At 46.6% G+C, this 18,770-nt stretch overlaps 1 protein-coding gene across 2 annotated transcripts in view; it reads right to left on the reverse strand.

The window, feature by feature from the left end:
- KIAA0232 (KIAA0232 ortholog) overlaps positions 1-17,051 on the reverse strand; it is a 97,571-nt gene extending 80,520 nt beyond the window's left edge. Inside the window, exon 1 of one of the 2 annotated variants that reach the window (XM_025386137.1) lies at positions 16,849-17,051. The gene's annotated coding sequence lies outside the window, so the exon portion shown is untranslated. The remainder of the gene's footprint in view (positions 1-16,848) is intronic. The other variant, XM_025386135.1, reaches the window with a different exon arrangement.
- Between the last annotated feature and the right edge of the window lie 1,719 nt (positions 17,052-18,770).

Genomic DNA, 18,770 nt, shown 5'->3' on the forward strand with positions numbered 1-18,770 from the left:
GGTCAGGAGAAGGAGACTATCCTGGCCAACATGGTGAAACCCCGTCTCTACTAAAAATACAAAAATTAGCCAGGTGTGGTGACAGGCACCTGTAGTCCCAGCTACTCGGGAAGCTGAGGCAGGAGAACGGCATGAATCTGGGAGGCAGAGGTTGCAATGAGTCGAGATCACATCACTTCACTCCAGCCTGGCAACAGAGCGAGGCTCCGTCTCAAAAAACAAACAAACAAAAAAGAAACAACTAATCTCAAAGCAAAAACCCGATGTGTAAAAAACAGAATTCTTAGTCTCTATAAGAGTCTTTCTAATAGTTATATAGTCTAAGGTGATGCCATCCACCATTTTAACTTGAGGCCAAATCGATACTTCCTAGTAAACATGAATTTTTGGTTTGTTTCATCCCAATTCCTCTGACAGACCTGGCTCTAATGAAAAGAGATGAATTTGAGGAAATGAGTCACAATTTTTTTTTTTTTTTTTTGAGACGGAGTCTCGCTCTGTTGCCCAGGCTGGAGTGCAGTGGCGCGATCTCTTGGCTCACTGCAAGCTCCGCCTCCTGGGTTCACGCCATTCTCCTGCCTCAGTGTCCCGAGTAGCTGGGACTACAGGTGCCCGCCACCATGCCCGGCTAATTTTTTTTTTGTATTTTTAGTAGAGACGGAGTTTCACCCTGTTAGCCAGGACGGTCTCGATCGCCTGACCTTGTGATCCACCCACCTCAGCCTCCCAAAGTGCTGGGATTACAGGCGTGAGCTACTGCGCCCGGCCATGAGTCACAATTTTTAAGACATTGTTTACCCCCAACTTTAACACCTGCTGTGGACTGAACTGTTTCCTCCAAAAAGGATATGTTCAAGTCCTTACTCCATCACCTGTGAACATTACCTTATTTGAAAATAGTGTCTGCGAAAATGTAATGAAGTTAAAATGAGGTCATACTGGATTATGAGCCACCTAAATTGGATGAGACTCAAATTCATTGATCTGATGTCCTTATAAGAAGAGGAAAATTCACACAGAGACACACAGGGGAGAATCCCACATGAAGACAAATGCGGGGACTGCAGTAATGTACCAATGCAAACCAAGAAATGCCAAGTATTGCCAATAACCACCAGACGCTAAGAGAGGGGCATAGAGCAAGTTCTCTCTCAGAACCTCCGGAAGGAATCAGCCCTGCCAACACGTGGATTTTGGACTTCTGGCCTCCAGAACTGTGAGAAGATACACTTCTGTTGTTACAAGCCACCCATCAAAGTTTGTGGTACTTCGTTATGGCATCCCTAGGAAACAAACACAGCACCTCTGACTTCCTCCCCTACACCTGAAGAAACTGCATTTATTCTCGTGCAACTTTTATCTTAGTAAATAGGACACAGAAGCTGGGCATCGTGGCTCTCCCAGCATTTTGGGAGGCTGAGGCAGGAGGATGGCTTGAGCCCAGGAGTTTGAGACCTATCTGGACAACACAGGGAGACTCCATCTCTACAAAAAAATAAATAATTAATCTGGCATAATGTCACATGCTTGTAGGCCAAGAGACTCAGAAGGTTGAGGTGCGAGGCTCGTTTGAGCCCTGGAGGTCAAGGGTGCAGTGAGCGATGATCATGCCCCCACACTCCAGCCTGTGCGACAGCGAGACCCTGTCTCAAAAATAAAGCACGTAAATGAGAAGAAAGAGAAGGGTTGGTGTCAGCATCAAAAGCATGACATATTTAAGCTTAGAAAGAGATCGTCTAATCTAGTGTTGTTCAAACATGTCTTAAAGTAGTAGATGCCGATGCTACGCTACACAGGTGAAGGCGGGACAGGTGAGGAGCAGGGGTGGCCAATACCCATCTCCCCATCACCTTGATCCCTGGCTCATGCCTGAAGTGCCTAGGCTCTCTATAATTATTTTATTCCTTGTTCATTTAATCAACATCTGAGCACCTACTCAGCATCAAACGCTGCTTTCACATAAAAAAGCATGAACTAAGCCAAACCTTCCATTTCATGGATTAAGAAATTTAGACAAGTATTCAGGGTCCCGTGGAGAGTCAAAACCAGGGCCACCAGGTATGTGCCCTATCTCCAAAGCTCCTTTCCATCATACTATTCACTCCTCGTCTAACTTGTAGCCTTTCCTTCACACAATTTTCTTTCTTTCTTTTCTTTCTTTCTTTTTTTTTTTTTGAGAGGCACAGTCTGGCTCTGTCACCCAGGCTAGCTGGAGCACAGTAGTGCAATCATGGCTCACTGTAGCCTAGAATTCCTAGGCTGAAGCAATCCTCCCACCTCAGCCCCCCAGGTAGCTGGGACTATAGGCATACACCACTACACCCAGCTAAGCTTTTGTTTTTTTTTTTTTTTTAAGAAATGGGATCTGCTATGTTGCCCAGGCCGGTCCCGAACTCCTGGACTCAAGCAATCCTCCCATCTTGGCCTCCCAAAGTGCTGGGATTACGGATGTGAGCCACCACACCCGGCCCTCTTTATACATTTGCTGAGGGTTAAAGCAAAGCCTTTTTCCCTGCATTTAGCCTATAATACCCTTAAAGTTTTTAGTTTGGCCATTACTATTCACTGTCCCAACAGGCCTGGAGGCATTTTAAGAAGATGACAGGCCTGAACCTCAAGACAGAGAGAAAATGGCAACCAGCTCTGACCCCACTTTAGCCAACGGCAAAACGCAGGGTGCTACCTGATCCTTTCCAACGTCATCTTTTGCCCACCCTGGAAAGGCCCATGCAAGTTCCACTCAGAGGAGCTTCAGTTTCCACAACAGTTTCCATCTCATGGCTTGGGAAAAAACTGTTAAAACACTGCTCTTAAATGTGCAAGTGTGTTTTTTGGGAAATGAAATAATAAAATACAGAGGAAAAAAGTATAATGTCTAAAGAAAAAAAACATCTGCCTGACACTACACGGATATAGCGACCAACATATTAAAAAGAAGCCGCCGTGCTGCATGAGGAAGGCTCTCCAACTGACCGCTGTCAGTAAATGTCCCTAAGTCTGTTCCTGTACTCTATGAGATGATCAGGACAGAAGGCAGTGTCAAAGGATGCTGACTAACGTAACCACGTGACCAACATATAAACCAGAAAACCAAGAATGGAAACAAAGCCCTCCTATCATGGTAGCTAAGTCCACTCAAGGAGCCTACTTGAACATTCTCAAAGAAACCCTATGAGCTCAGAAATGGCAAAAGGAAGGTAAGATATTCTCATGGTAGTTATTACTAAGTGAAGATTACAAGATGAAAGAAAACCCTGCGACTAAAGTTTTAAGGGCTGTAAGAGTCACCTTCTTGCACTAACTGTGTCAAATCTTATAAATGTGTGCTTTCTTTTCTACTATCATGATTGATTCCTCAGTTAGGCTACGTTAGAGCTTTCTTTAAACAAGTGGCATGAAAATCACTTAAAAAAGAAAAATATGGTCAGGTGCAGTGGTTCACGCCTGCAATCCCAGCACTTTGGGAGGCCAAGGCAGGCAGATTACCTGAGGTCAGGAGTTTGAGGCCAGCCTGACCAACATGGCAAAATGCTGTCTCTATTAAAAATACAAAAATTAGCCACGGGTGGTGGCACACGCCTGTAGTCCCAGTGACTCGGGAGGCTGAGACATAAGAATCGCTTGAACCCAGGAGGCAGAGGCTGCAGTGAGCTGAGGTTGTGCCACTGCACTCCAACCTGGATGACAGAGTAAGACTCTGTCTCTAAAAAACAAACAAACAAACAAAACAAAACAAAACACAATATAGGGAAGGATCCCGACCCTATCCTGATCCTACAGACCATCTCCAGGACTCGTTCACTTCTACGAATAACCAATTCCACATACTACATATTAAGTAGACCTAGTTTCTGATACTTTCCTTCCTTTTACTCAAGTTCTAAAGAACTTTTAGTGCAGCTCACTTACACACAAACCACACCTCTCATCATCCTCTCCTCACCCAGTCCACACCCTCTCTGGCTCCTCTGCTGGCTGCTCCTCCTCCTCCCAGCTTTCCAGGCTCTGTCCTTGGACTTCTCTATTTCCATTCACTTCCTCCACCAGTGCCTCCAACAGCAAAATAATGCCAGTCATGTATGTAATTAAAATTTTCTAGGCCAAGTGCAGTGGTTCATTCCTGTAATCCCAGCACTTGGGGAGGCCAAGGCAGGCAGATTGCATGAGACCAGAGTTCAAGCTCAGCCTGGGCAACATAGTGAGACCCAGTCTCAACAGAAAAGTAAATTAGCTGGATGCAGCGGCGCATGCCTATAGTCCCAGCTACTCAGGAGGCTGAAGTGAGAGGACTACTTGAGCCTGGGAGACCAAGGCTGCAAGAAGCTGTGAATGTACCACCAAACTCCAGCCTAGGTGCCAGAGTGATGCCTTAGCTCAAAAATAAATATATTTTCTAGCAGCAATATTAAAAAAGAAACAGGTGAAATTAACTTTAATAATATGTTTGATTTAACCCAATATTTCCAAAATAATATCACTCCAAATATAATGAAGGTAAAAGATTATTAATGATATATTTTACATTGTAATTTCTCACACTGTCTTCGGCATCTGGTGTGTATTTGACACAGCACATCTCAATTCAGATTAGCCACATGCAAAGTTCAAAAGCCACATGTGGCTTGTGTCTGCCTTATTTAACAGCACAATCCTGGCTTACCTCTTCTAGTCCCATGATTATAAATGCCACCTATGCAGACACTGCTCCACCCTTTCCCTCTACCCTGCTTCTTTCTCCTTAATTCCAGAATTCTAATGCTACTAAGCTACTAGACAAGGAGGTATCTAACTGGCATCTCAAACTTATAACTTGTCTAAAGCCAAACAACACAACCCGGATTTCTCACCACCATTACCCTTGCCATGACCTTCCTCATGTCAGTAAAGGGCAACTCCACACTACGATGGCTCCTCCTCTCACATCCCACATCTCAGCCACCAGCAAACCTCTTAGGTGTACCTTCATCATGGCGGCAGAACCAAGGTCTTTCACTGCTCTCCCTTACCCCTTGAAATGCTCTGCTCCTCAGGTGTCTCCACATCTTTCTTTCTTACTCTTCCGGTCTCTGCTCAAGACTCAACAGAGGCTTTCCTTGTCCACCACATACAACGTAACACCCCATCTTCTGCTCTGTTTTTCCCCTTGGCACTAGTTTTTCACTTCATATATGCATCTACTTGCTTATTTGTACTATCAGTCTTTCTACCCAAACACACCAGGACAGGACCGTGTGCAGCTACTGTGAGGGTGCCCTGCTCAGATCGCCCTTCAAGAGAAGCTGCTACAGGAAACCAAGCTGACAGCCTCAAGTTGCTACATGTTCAGAGTCGCAACAGCACTGACACCAAGCCATGCTTCCATCAGGCTGCCCCCAACTAATGGTTTAATCCAAAAGGGATAACAGACTCAGGCCTTTCTGCCTGGAGAAGGATGCACGGCTTCTGCATGAGAATTCCCTATCAGCTTGGTCAAGACTTTCTCAGAACTGTACAGTGATCTGAGGCTGTTCCTACCCACTATTCTCCTCTCTCCTTTCACAGGAATCAGACCGAGTGGAAGTCAAAAGGCTTTTACTACATACTACTCCTGCTTCCTCTCACCTTACCCTTATTCCCCAGGAAACCTCCTGGATGTCTAATCCATCCTGGCATCTGTACCTAGCCCACTGTAGGCAGTCAACCAATATTTTGTGAATGAATAAATCTCTAGGTAGAGTAGGGCAGTGGAAAGAACATGAACTTTAAGTTGGAAGGACGGAAGTCTGGGCTCCTGCTCTGCCATATGTTACCTGTGACCACAGGGAAGTTTTTTGGGATCTCTCTGAGTTGTAGATTCCTCATTTGTAAAATGACAATCATCCCATCTCCCTCAGAGTTGTTAGGAGGCTTAAATGAAATGGTTTATCTAAGGTCCTTAACACCATGCCCTAACAGATAGAACTGTTAGCCAGTGTTAGCTCACTCTCCTCTTATCCATTTTCTGCAGCTACTTCTAAGAATCCTTAGCCCTTTTACTTCACCAAGAATTCTAACCACTTTTTAAGACAGCACCAAATAATCCTGGCGAATCCCTTATTCAATTGAACCTGATTGATGAACAAACTTTATTTTCATTCCTGACTCACCTACGATGAGCTTAAGGTTTTACTTCATTTTAGAAGGTGAAATCTCAGAGATAGCTATCTTAACACTGAAACTTAGGCTGTTTCGCTAAAGCTTCAAGTTAAGCATACTTTTTCAAAAACAAACCAAAATCTAAAACTACAGTTCAGTACCAACTTCTTCAGGCTAAGTTTTTTAGAGTCTCTATTTTCTGAAAGTCTGTAGTATTCTTGATCCATTATGGAGTGTTTCAGGAAAATACACACTGACTCTGTGTGAATTTCAAATAAATAGTTTTTTCTTTTTTTTAATGGCTCAAGTATAATATGCAATGTTGTTTATACACACATTCTAAAAAGTCCCCAAGTGGATTAACTAACGGTAATTAGTTAATTAGTTAACATTAGGTAATGTTAATGGTAGTCACTCACAGGGAATAGGGGTAGGAGGTGAGAGGATGAGGGGTTCTTACTACGAGTTTTTATGAAGTCTTTATAGGACTGGCTACAAAATTTGTGGGACCCAATGCAGAACAATAATGTGGGTTCTGAGTTCAACAATAACTAAGAACAGCCGGGCGTGGTGGCTCACGCCTGTAATCCCAGCACTTTGGGAGGCTGAGGCAGGTGGATCACAAGGTCAGGAGATGGAAACCATTCTGGCTAACACAGTGAAACCCCGTCTCTACTAAAAATGCAAAAACATTAGCCTGGTGTGGTGGCGGGCACCTGTGGTCCCAGCTACTCGGGAGGCTGAGGCGGGAGAATGGCGTGAACCCAGGAGGTGGAGCTTGCTGTGAGCCGACATTGTGCCACTGCAGTACAGCCTGGGTGACAGAGTGAGACTCCGTCTCAAAAAAAAAAAAAAACAAAAAAACAAAGAATATCAAACTACAACTACAACAGCAGATCACTGAACCAAGCAAGGGCCCTGTATGATACAATTACAGGCTCATAAAGCCAACCCTGTGCCTTTATAAACTTTATGAACCTAATATTCTATGTGCAACATAAAAAATCTGGGCTTCCTTATTTGTATGAAATTATATCACAGGACTACTTCAGAGAACAAAAGATCCAGCCTTAATGAAAGCAGTAAAACTAATATAGCTACCAAGAAAATTTTTAACATGACAAACGATTATTCAGAGCCGTTAGAAACTTGTTGGTCAATTTTCTTTAAGGCTGCTGAGGGTAAGGTGGTTACTCATGAAAGTTCACTATGACATATGTACAAAAATGTTTACTGTAGCACTGTGTTACAAATAACAAAAACCTGGAAACTTTTCATATCAACTAATTAAATAAATTCAGGCACCTTCACACAAGGTAATACTAGGCACATTAAAAAAAGAACATGGTAAAGCAAATCTGTACCTGAAGTAGATCTGGGTATTAGTCTGTTTTCATACCGCTGATAAAGACATACCCAAGACTGGGTAATTTAGAAAGGAAAGAGGATTAATTGACTTACAGTTCCACATGGCTAGGGAGGCCTCACAATCATGGCGGAAGGCAAAGAGAAGCAAAGTCACATCTTACATGGATGGTGACAGTCAAAAGAGGAGAGTTTATGCAGGGAAACTCCCCTTTTTAAAACCATCAAATCTCGTGAGACTTATTCATTATCATGAGAACAGCATGGGAAAGACCTGCCCCCATGATTCAATCACTTCCCACCGGGTCCCTCCCACAACATGTGGGAATTCAAGATGAGATTTGGGTGGGGACACAGCCAACCCATATCAATCTGTATGTCTGATATGAAAGCATTCCAAGATACAAAGGTCAGTGTTTGTTTAAATAATGACATAAAAACACTCTTTTTTTTTTTTTTTTTTTTTTTTTTTGAGACGGAGTCTCGCTCTGTCGCCCGGGCTGGAGTGCAGTGGCCGGATCTCAGCTCACTGCAAGCTCCGCCTCCCGGGTTTACGCCATTCTCCTGCCTCAGCCTCCCAAGTAACTGGGACTACAGGCGCCCGCCATCTCGCCCGGCTAGTTTTTTGTATTTTTTTAGTAGAGACGGGGTTTCACCGTGTTCGCCAGGATGGTCTCGATCTTCTGACCTCGTGATCCACCCGTCTCGGCCTCCCAAAGTGCTGGGATTACAGGCTTGAGCCACCGCGCCCGGCCATAAAAACACTCTTTACCATGATTCCATTTTTTACAATTTATCTGTGGTCTTCAAGGGAAGATGAGTACAGGATGGGAAGGGAGATGAAGAAAGAGACTTAATGTTCATGTTAAAAAATTGACTTGAGTCCAGGCATAGTGGTTTACGCCTGTAATCTCAGCATTTTGGGAGGTGGAGGCAGGAGCATTGCTTGAGTTCAGGACTTCCAGAACAGCCTGGGTAACGTGTTAAAACCTCATCTCTACAAAAAATTTAAAAATTAGCTGGGTGTGGTGGCGCACAACTGTAGTCTCAGTTACTCGGGAAGCTGAGGTGGGAGGATCAATTTGAGCCTGGGAGGCCAAGGCTACAGTGAGCCATAAATGTGCCACTGCACTCTGGTCTGGGTGACAGAATGAGACCCTGTCTTGGAAAAAAAAAAAAAAAAAAAAGGGCTTTATAACAGCTCTTTATATTCCAATGTTTTGGCAAATCATATAAAATATACTTTAACAAATTTAATTTAAACTAATTTAAACTTTAAAGTATATAAAAACAGGCCAGGCACGGTGGCTTACACCTGTAATCCAACACTTTGGGAGGCCAAGGCGGGCAGACTGCCTGAGCTCAGGAGTTTGAGACCAGCCTGGGCAACATGGCAAAAACCCATCTCTACTAAAAATACAAAAGATTATCCGGGCATGGTGGCACACGCCTGTAGTCCCAGGTACTCAGGAGGCTGAGGCAGGAGAATCGCTTGAACCCGGGAGGTGGAGGTTAGAGTGAGCCAAGATTGTGCCTCCAGCCTGGGCGACAGAGCAAGACTGCCTCAAAAAAAAAAAAAGTATATAAAAAAAGAAACTCCTTCAGATGGTACTGGCAAAAGATTAAGAAAAATACAATCAGGACTCAATTATCTATGATGGTAACCAAAGAAAGCAGTGGCAAGGAAAACAACCAAAGAAAGAATTAAAAACGTGTCTACTCTATTTCAACTTTCTCTCCATTAAAATATTCAGGGAAAATGCTAGCAAGGAGCAACATATTAATCAGACATCTAAGAAAATTAAGGGCTTCCCTGGACATGGTGGCTCATACCCATAGTCCCAGCACTTTGAGAGGCCAAGGCAGGAGGATTGCTTGAGGCCACGAGTTTGAGATCAGCCTGGGCAACATGGCAATACCCTGTCTCTACAAAAGAAGAAGAAAAATTAGCCAGGAGTGGTGGCATGAGCATGCAGTCCCAGCTGAGGCCGGAGGACCACTTGAGCCCAGGAGGTCCTGGCTGTAGTGAGCTGTGATTGCGCCACTGCACTCCAGCCTGGGTGACAGAGTCAGACTCTGTCTCAAAAAAAACAAAACAAAACAAAACAAAAACTTTTTTAATTAAAAAAAAAATTAAATAAAAAAAGGAAGGGCTTCAAAAAATCTCCAAACTGGGCAAACAATTTTGAAATAATTATAACTGGTTTTCCTTATCTTCTCCCTATTCAACCAGGGGCAACGGTGAGGAAGAGACAGATATGTAGAAAGCCTAGCAACATGGAAGCACTTGGGGAAGATGTCAGAAACAGAATTTCAACAGTCACTCCAAACACCAAACAGGGGGTTCCTACTGCTTAATGTATAGAACCAGATGTAAGATTAAAGTGAAAACATTAACTTTCCTGAAAATAACATACTGTATACTGTAAAATTTGACAATTTCTATTTTCCACTTTTTTTTTTTAAGACAGGGTCTCGCTCAGTCACCCAGGCTGGAGTCCAGTGGTGCAATCATGGCTCACTGAAGCCCTGATCTCCTGGGCTCAAGTGATCCTCCTGCCTCAGCCTCCTAAGTAGCTGGGACTACAGACATGTGCCACCACACCTGGCTAATTTTTAAAATTTTTTTGTAGAAACAGGGTTTTACCATGTTGCCCAGGCACATCTCAAACTCCTAGGCTCAAGCAATCCTCCCACCTTGCTTTCCCAAAGTGCTGCAATTACAGGCGAGCCAGCATGCCTGGCCAATTCTCCAGACGTTCTTAAGCCATATGCAAAAAACCTGCTCATCTACAGACAGGTTTGCCTGTCTTCAGAATAATTTAGGACCACCATCATGAATCTGTTTATGCAAAAGCCCTCTCCAACTTACAAAATTAATGAAAGAACATAGGTACAAGTTGAAAATGAGATGACTGGCCAGGCGTGGTGGCTCAACACCTGTAATCCCAGCACTTTGGGAGGCCAAGATGGGCAGATCATGAGGTCAGGAGTTCAAGACCAGCCTGGCCAACATAGTGAAACCCGTCTCTACTAAAAAATACAAAAATTAGCTGGGTATGGTGGCACGCGCTTGTAATCCCAGCTACTGGGCAGTCTGAGGCAGGAGAATCACTTGAACCTACGAGGCAGAAGTTGCAGTGAGCCAAGATCACGCCACTGCATTCCAGCCTAGGCGACAGAGCAAGACTTGGTCTCAAAAGGAAAAAAAAAAAAAATACAAAGGACGGGTGCGGTGACTAAGGCCTGTAATCTCAGCTCTTTGGGAGGCCAAGGTGGGTGGATCACGAGGTCAGGAGATCGAAACCATCCAGGCTAACATGGTGAAACCCTGTCTCTACTAAAAATACAAAAAATTAGCTGGGTGTGGTGGCAAGTTCCTGTACTCCCAGCTACTCGGGAGGCTGAGGCAGGAGAATGGCATGAACCCGGGAGGCGGAGCTTGCAGTGAGCCAAGATTGCGCCACTGCACTCCAGCCTGGGCGACAGAACGAGATTCTGTCTCAAATAAAAATTAAAAAAAGAAAGAAAGAAAATGAGACTTTTTTTTTATTTACACACACACCAGAAATAAGTATGTGGACACTGTCATAATAAACTAGCATATACAATCAACCAATGTATCCAACCACTAGTGTTCTCTCCACCTGTTCAAATTAATAGCTAAAAGCTGCCACTTACTGAGCACTTACTATATGCTGGGCCCTGTTCTGAGTATGTCACGTGGATTCACGAAGTTCTCATACAAAGTTATTCCAACTCTATCCTCCTCCTCCTGAAATCAGAGACTGTAAATTCTGAGTTAATTCAGTCAAACATTTAACAAATGAGTACTATGTAAAAGACTATGTTGCACACTAGAGGAAATCAGCAATGATTAAGATTTTCCTCTATATCTCTCAAGGAGCTTATAAACCAAGAAAAACCTTCATGTATATAAACAAGAGTGTCATAAGGAAAAAATAGATAAGTAGAGGTATCAGGCTAGCACTGTGTGAGAGAAAAATAATGAGTTAATTCTGAAAATCAGATTACAGAAGTAGAGTTAGCAGCATTTAAGCCAAGACTCCAAGATTCAGAAAGAGAGAGAAAGGTGGAAAGGATATTTCAGAGTAGTCTGCCAATAATGGAAGTGGCCAAAGGTCTTGTGTTGAAATATAAGGTGACAAGAAGAGATGCAGGCTGGGCGTGGTGGTTCACGCCTATAATCCCGGTAGGTTGGGAGGCCAAGGCGGGCAGATTGCTTGAGGCCAGGAGTTCAAGGCCAGTCTGGGCAACAGAGCAAAACCCCATCTCTACAAAAAATACAAACATTAGCCAGGCATGGTGTTACATGCCTGTAGTCCCAGCTACAAAGGAGGCCAAGGCAGGAGGAGGAAGGGAGGTAGAAGTTGCAGTGAGCCAAGAGGGCACCACTGCACTCCAGCATGAGTGACAGAGCAAGACCCTGTCTCAAAAAACAAAAACGAAAAAGAAGAGATCCAATAAAAAATTAAGCTCAAAGTAAGAATTAGGCCAGACAGCAAAGATCTTAGAGTATTTCCTAACTCTTTAACATTAATTCTCAACCAGGGGAGGAGGGTGGTAGCACTTCCAAGGTAAAAATCTTCGGAGGAGAAAGCCCATACATAACCTTACCAACAAAACTGCCATGTCCCTCAGGTGTGATGGAACAGGGGAAAATGTTGAGAACCTCTGGTGTATACTTGGGAGAGGAGCCATGATATGATTTGATTTGCATATTAAATAATTCTGGCAACAGAACAGAGGAGGAGAGACCAGAAAAAAGAGAGGCCAGTTGGAGGACTACAGTAGCTATCTTCAAAAGGAGTAAGAGCTTCAGGGAGGGTAGGGGCAGAGGAAACAGGAAAGGAAAGAGTCAAGAGAAAGACTGATGGAAAAGACTCGTGGAAGCAAACCTGGTAAAAATCTGGTCAAGAAAGGAAACCTCTAAAGATTTCCAGGCTGGGTAACAAGCAGGACAAAAATGCTATAAAGCAAAATACCTTGTTACCTTATATCTGTGTAAGGATGTGCAGTACACAAAGCATAGCCACTTTAAATGTACTACAGAGCAAAAGGAGTAACTGTTCTCAGTTCACAAATGAAGACTGACTTCCAAGAGAGATTTAACAAACGTGTCCACGGCCAAGAACAAACCTGAGTCTTTCAAATCCAGTTCTAATATTCTTTTAAGAGGCTCTCTCAAACACAATTGCTTTTGATGCATACAATAAATCTCCAAAAAAAAAATTTTTTTAAGAAAAAACATGTAATCTCTTGGGAATTAAATTATACTTCAAATATAAGGAACTTTTTTTTTTTTTTTTTTTTGAGAAAGTCTTGCTCTGTCGCCAGGCTGGAGTCCAGTAGCACCATCTTGGCTCACTGAAACCTCTACTTCCCGGGTTCAAGAGATTCTCCTGCCTCAGCCTCCCAAGTAGCTGGGACTATAAGCGTGCTTCACCACACCCAGACAATTTTTGTATTTTTAGTAGAGATGGGGTTTCACCATATTGGCCAGGATGGTCTCAATCTCTTGACCTCATGATCTGCCCACTTTGGCCTCCCAAAGTGCTGGAATTACAGGCGTGAGCCACTGTGCCCGGCCAATATAAGGAATATTTTGAACCTTGTGCTCTGGTTCCCTCTACCCAAAAAACGGGCCGATGACAATGCAGGCGCTGAGTCTATGTCATTAGACCCTACAAGTTTAGATACAGATGGGAAAGATGACAGTTTTTACTTTGTATAAAATACCACTTATTATGTGATTATGTGAAAGGCCAAAAATACTGTAAAGAAATATTCTAAATAGTAACTACATTCAACATAGTAAAACTACATTTTCTAATGTTGTTGTTGGCACTGATGTTTATTAAAAATACTTCATCTGGGTCTTGTGCGGTGGCTCATGCTTGTAATCCCAGCACTTTGAGAGGTTGAGATGGGAGGATTGTTTGAGCCCAGGAGTTCGAGATCAGCCTGGGCAACACAGGGAGATCCCCATTTCTATAAATAACAATTGTTTTAATTAGCTGAGCATGGTGGTACATGCCTGTGGTCCCAGCTGCTCAGGAGGCTGAGGTGTGAGGATCACTTGAGCCTGGGAGGTTGAGGCTACAGTGAGCCGTGATCACACCACTGCACTCCAAGCCTGGGTGACAGAGCAAGATCCTGCCTCAAAAATAAACAAACAAAAAACTGCATGTGGAGACTTAAGCCAGGGTCAGAAAAAATAAAAATAAATATACTCTATTAACATACTCTTTAAGATTGAGTGGGAGTGAGACAGGACATTCCAGTAAGAGAAAAGAATATAAGCAAAGAAGGTCTGAAATAGCTTGGCATGTTCAGAGAACCAACAGCAGTCTTGGTTTCACACTGGACAGTATGGAAAGGGGACAAAGAGGACAAGATAAAGTACAGGGATGACTGGGGGCCAGACTGCGAGCAGCCTGCATTGTGATGCTGGTATCTCTGAATTCTAAGGTCCAAACCACAGGCAGTCTTAGAAGTTTGCTGAGCCAGAGGCTGACAAGATCTGAGCTCAGGAAAGATGACTCTGGCAGTCAGGCAAAGCATGGATAGGAAGGGGTGGGGAGGAGCCTGAAAACAAAGTTAAAAGCTTCAAGCCAAGCAAGCAATCTGAGGTTTTAACAATTACACTAGTCGAGTATTTTAAAAGGGTTGGAGTGTTGACAAAATTTCACGTCTTCCCTCCCGTGATCATCCCAACTATTCTGTGAAACAGGTGTCATCAATCTTCCCATTTTACAGATGAGGAAACTAGCTCACAAGCCATTAACTGCCAAGTCAAATGCTACAAAAACAAGGACAAAGCCCAGGCTCAGTACTTTTCCACACAATGAAAAATAAAGAACAAGAACAATCTAATTTCTTTTGAAGAGTGCTACCATACAATAAAGCACAGAGTAGGCTAGCTATATTACCCTATATTATCACTGGAAGTGTTAAAAATTCATCTAATCGGCTGGGCGCGGTGGCTCACGCCTATAATCCCAGCACTTTGGGAGGCTGAGGCAGGCGGATCACGAGGTCAGGAGATCGAGACTATCCTGGTTAACATGGTGAAACTCTGTCTCTACTAAGAATACAAAAAATGAGCCGGGTGTGGTGGCACGCACCTGTAGTCCCAGCGACTCGGGAGGCTGAGGCAGGAGACTCGCTTGTACCCGGGAGCAGAGGTTGCAGTGAACCGAGATCGTGCCACTGCACTCCAGCCTGGGCGACAGAACGAGACTCTGTCTAAAAAGAAAAAATCATCTAATCTTCTTAAATGTTTGCAACTTGTAAAACGAGCTAATTATCCTTAAAACAGTTAGATTTGACTTACGTTAATGTCGTTAAAGAACTATACTTTTTCTTTAAAGCAAACAAAAAAGCACCTGCACTTTGAATTCTACTTCCCATGGACCTAAGTAATATTCTCCCCTCCCCTCAATGTTTCAAAACTGGCATATCACTGATGTAACGGGCTTACATAAAAACCATTATACCCAAAATGGAAGCCGTAAACTACTTTTTGATTAAAAATGCATTATTTGGCAAGTACAGCAATTGAATCTGAGTTATAAGATGTATTAATTGAAAGGAGCTTCTATAGGTATGCAAAGGCACAATTTAGGAAACAGGCTCCGTCATAAGGAAGCGACATGGAGATTCTGAGACCTATTTAAGAATGGTTCAATCCGAAATAACTGATGGAAGAATACCTGACCTTGAGGATGCAGTGACAGATTTCCCCCCTCCCCTCCCCCCGCCTTTAAATTCTAAGTCCATGAAATGGTCAAAGTGTTCTGGAACGGGTCTTATTTTGCACACGAAGAATCTAGCTTGGGCATTTTGCTGTACAGTTTTATCCACAGCATCGCCTGTTATCAAAACTACTTGTCCCTACTCCCTCACAAGCTTTCTAACAGTTTTTAAAACAAGACCCGGAAATGTAAAATCCCTTCTTAGGAACTTGAGCAGTAAGTCAAAGTATCCAACCCAGGTAATTATTAGCAAGAATCACATTTATGTATTTTTTTCCAAAGAATCTCGCATGCCTCCTCTCTGCTGAATCTCCCTCCCGTTTTTAACTGCGTTAAGTCTTCATGGCTTGCCTATAGAAGACAAAAACAGAAAGGTGGCAAAAAAGAAATCAAGATAGTTCTGCCATGATTTAGGGGTCTGTACCAAGAGTTCGGCAGGTCCTGTCATCTGCGCACCACAAGATGCAAGCTGAATTCTAGGGCAACACGAAGCATTCCAACACGACACACACTGGTTTCTCCAGCGGGAAGAAGCAGAGCTCTAGAAATGCCGGCTGGAGACGCGTATTGTTGGAAAGGAGGCAGATCAGGCCCCGCAGCAACTCGGGGCGCTCCTTGTGCCGGGGTCTGCCGGGCGGCGCACGGGTGACTGTGGGCCTGTCACTCCTAGCTTCAGCTGTAACCTTCGCCAAACCTTGCGCCGCACCGGCCCCGCCCGCCAGGCCCGCCCCCCGCGCCGCGCCCCGCGCCATAGGCCGACGCGCCAGTCGCTCAGCCGGCCTCCCGGCCCCGCCCGCCTGCTGCCCTCCTCCCCCGCCCCGCGGTTTTCCCTTCCCGGGGCCCCAAAAGGACAATGCTGGAGGGGAGGGGAACGGAGGGGACGCGAGCGAGCGGCCCAGCCTGCCGGCCTGACCCCGCTGCCGGGGACGCCGGGCGCCTCCCGCCGGCCGAAGCCTTCCTCCCGCGCCCGCTTTCGGGGCTCCGCGTCCTATCCTCAAGTCTAAGCACCCCCGCCTCGTCTCCCTCAAAAGAGCCGCCCCGGCGCGGCGACACCTGCCCCAGGCAGGAGGCAGCCGACGGCAACCCATTGTGCGGACTCATCGTCCGCTGCCCACCCGGACGCACGAGCCGCAAGCCGGGGTCCCGGCGTCCTGGGGTCGAGGCGGGGGTCCCAGGGCCCACAGCTCACCCGCACGCCTGGGAACCACCAGGGTCGGAGCCGGTCAGGCCTCCCTCGGCTGACCCCGGAGCCATCAGCAACGGCCCGGTCTCCCTTAGGCTGGCCCCGGAGCCATCAGCGGCGGCCCGACCTCCCTTAGGCTGCCCCCGGAGCCCCCGGCGGCGGCTCGGTCTCCCTCAGGCTGGTCCCGAAGCCATCGGCTGCGGCCCGACCTCCCTTAGGCTGGTCCCGGAGCCCCCGGTGGCGGCCCGGTCTCCCTCGGGCTGGCCCCGAAGCCTTCGGCGGCGGCCCGGCCTCCCTCGGGCTGGCCCCGGAGCCCCACGGCGGCGAGCGTCCGGCCTGCCTGGGCCCGCGCCCACCCGGCCGAGGGGCTGCCCCGCGCCCTCCCTCCCCGCCTCCTGCCCGCGGTACCTGCCGAGGCTGCCGGGCGGCGCGGCGGCCGGCGGGGGCGCCTCTCCTCTGGATCCGAGGGGCTGCGGGCGGCTGCCGAGCGCAGGGCGGCCCTGGCCTGCGCCTTACGTAAAGCGGCGGCGGCGGCGGCCCCAGCGCCACTCGGCGGAGGGCGGGAGGAGGCGCGCCGGGAGCCGCTCCGCTCCGTTACCCGGCAACTGGCCTCAGCGCCCCGCCAACCAGGGGCGCGCTCCATATCCTTCCGCCCGGCTGCCGGGATTACATCAGCGCCGGCCGGGCCCCTCCCCTGCCCCTCCCTCCGGCTGGGCCGCGGGCGCGCGCGGGCGGTGGATCGCGGGCTGAAGACTCCGGGGGACACGCCGGGGCTGGTGCCTGGTGGGTGGGGGTCTAGGACCTGGGACGCGCCGTACAGCCTGGCGGGGGCGGCGGAAGCCGCTGGGAGGTGAGAGGGCAGGCAGTAGAGAGGGCAGGCAGGAAGCGGGAGCCCACCCGTGTGCGGGGCGTCGGAGAGGAGACGCCTCCCGCAGAGGGGCACGTGGGACTGCCCTCGGCAGAAGCCCCCGAACTCCGCCGCCGCGCCCCGCCCCCCGGCCGCGCTGGGGAAGTGGGGCTCGGAGTGCACGGCCCCGCCCGCGGCCCGGTGCAGCCCCCGCCTTCCCGGGCACGCGCGCCACCTGTCCGCGCCCCCTCCTCGCCGTGTCCTGGGATGGCTGGAGTAGGCGGTTTAAAATGAAGACTTTAGTTTTTTGTTGTTGTTGTTAAGGAACCCAGAACACAAGCTAAAGAAATGTGACATGGCTCTTTTTTTATTAAGTAAGCAAAAATAAATTCTGGAAGATTCGAAAGTGGAAACCAAAAATGCGCATTAACCTTTTAATCAAAGTGTCTTCACACCCACCTACCTTCCCTAAATGTGACTCCTAGGCCTGTTCTAAAAAAGCAGATAAGTATCATGGACCTGGAAACGGAAGGGAGATTACTTAGAGGAAACAGGTCCAGTGGGAGGAGTGACTTACCTGGGCTCATTTGTTCATTTATGGAGCACCCACTAGGTGCCAGGCACTATGCTTTTCTGTTCAGAACCTGTGGGAGAATTTCCTGCACCAGCTCACGGGCTTGTGGGAGAAGCAGATGCTGAAACACTGGAACGAGGTCATCTGCTGGGTTGGCTGGATGCTCCATGCATCCATGGAAGGACAAACCGAGGAACTGTCGCTTACATACTATCTACAGAGTGTTTTTCTGCAAATACATCTTTTTGTTCTTTACAAAAATCGTGGGACAAAGCTTTGTCATCCCCATTTAACTGGTGAGGAAGCTGAGGCTCAAAGAAAGTGATTTCACCCAAGCCTGACTGCTGCTGAGTGGACAGGGCCTTCTGACCCTGCTAAACCACCCCTTGCAGGAGACAGAATGTGATCCCAGGCTCCTGGCTCTGACATAATGGGGTTTCGTTTCCTTTACCCTATGGTCTCCCTTCACCAGTTTGCTCCTAATTGGATTCTCTGAGCATTCTCTCAGGTGAATGTATATCATCATAAATCATGCGTTCAGTGAATGTCTTCTGAGTGCTTGCTGTGGACCTGGCTTACTGCCAGGAACGCACAGTCCCAGTGCCCCCCTGGAACTCAAACTCTAAAAACGGAAGAGAATGGAAAGGGTATGGGAAATCCAGGGCCACTTGGGAGTAAAGGAGGGAAGAGTAGCAGAGCTTCAGAGCCTAGTTCACAGATGCCCCCAGGCTCCAGGATTTCACAGACCAAAGTATGGGGGAGTTGCAAAGGATGGTCAACTTTTGATTTTTGCTACATTGGTGACGTGTCATCTACATCGTATTTTACAAAAGAGTATTAACAGCAAAATTTTTTGAAAAGTAATAACAGTATATCTCAGTCTCTGAAGAAAGGAAACACAGTTGGCAC

The sequence above is a fragment of the Theropithecus gelada genome, chromosome 5 (genome assembly GCF_003255815.1).
Source record: "Theropithecus gelada isolate Dixy chromosome 5, Tgel_1.0, whole genome shotgun sequence".
Lineage (NCBI taxonomy): Eukaryota > Metazoa > Chordata > Mammalia > Primates > Cercopithecidae > Theropithecus > Theropithecus gelada.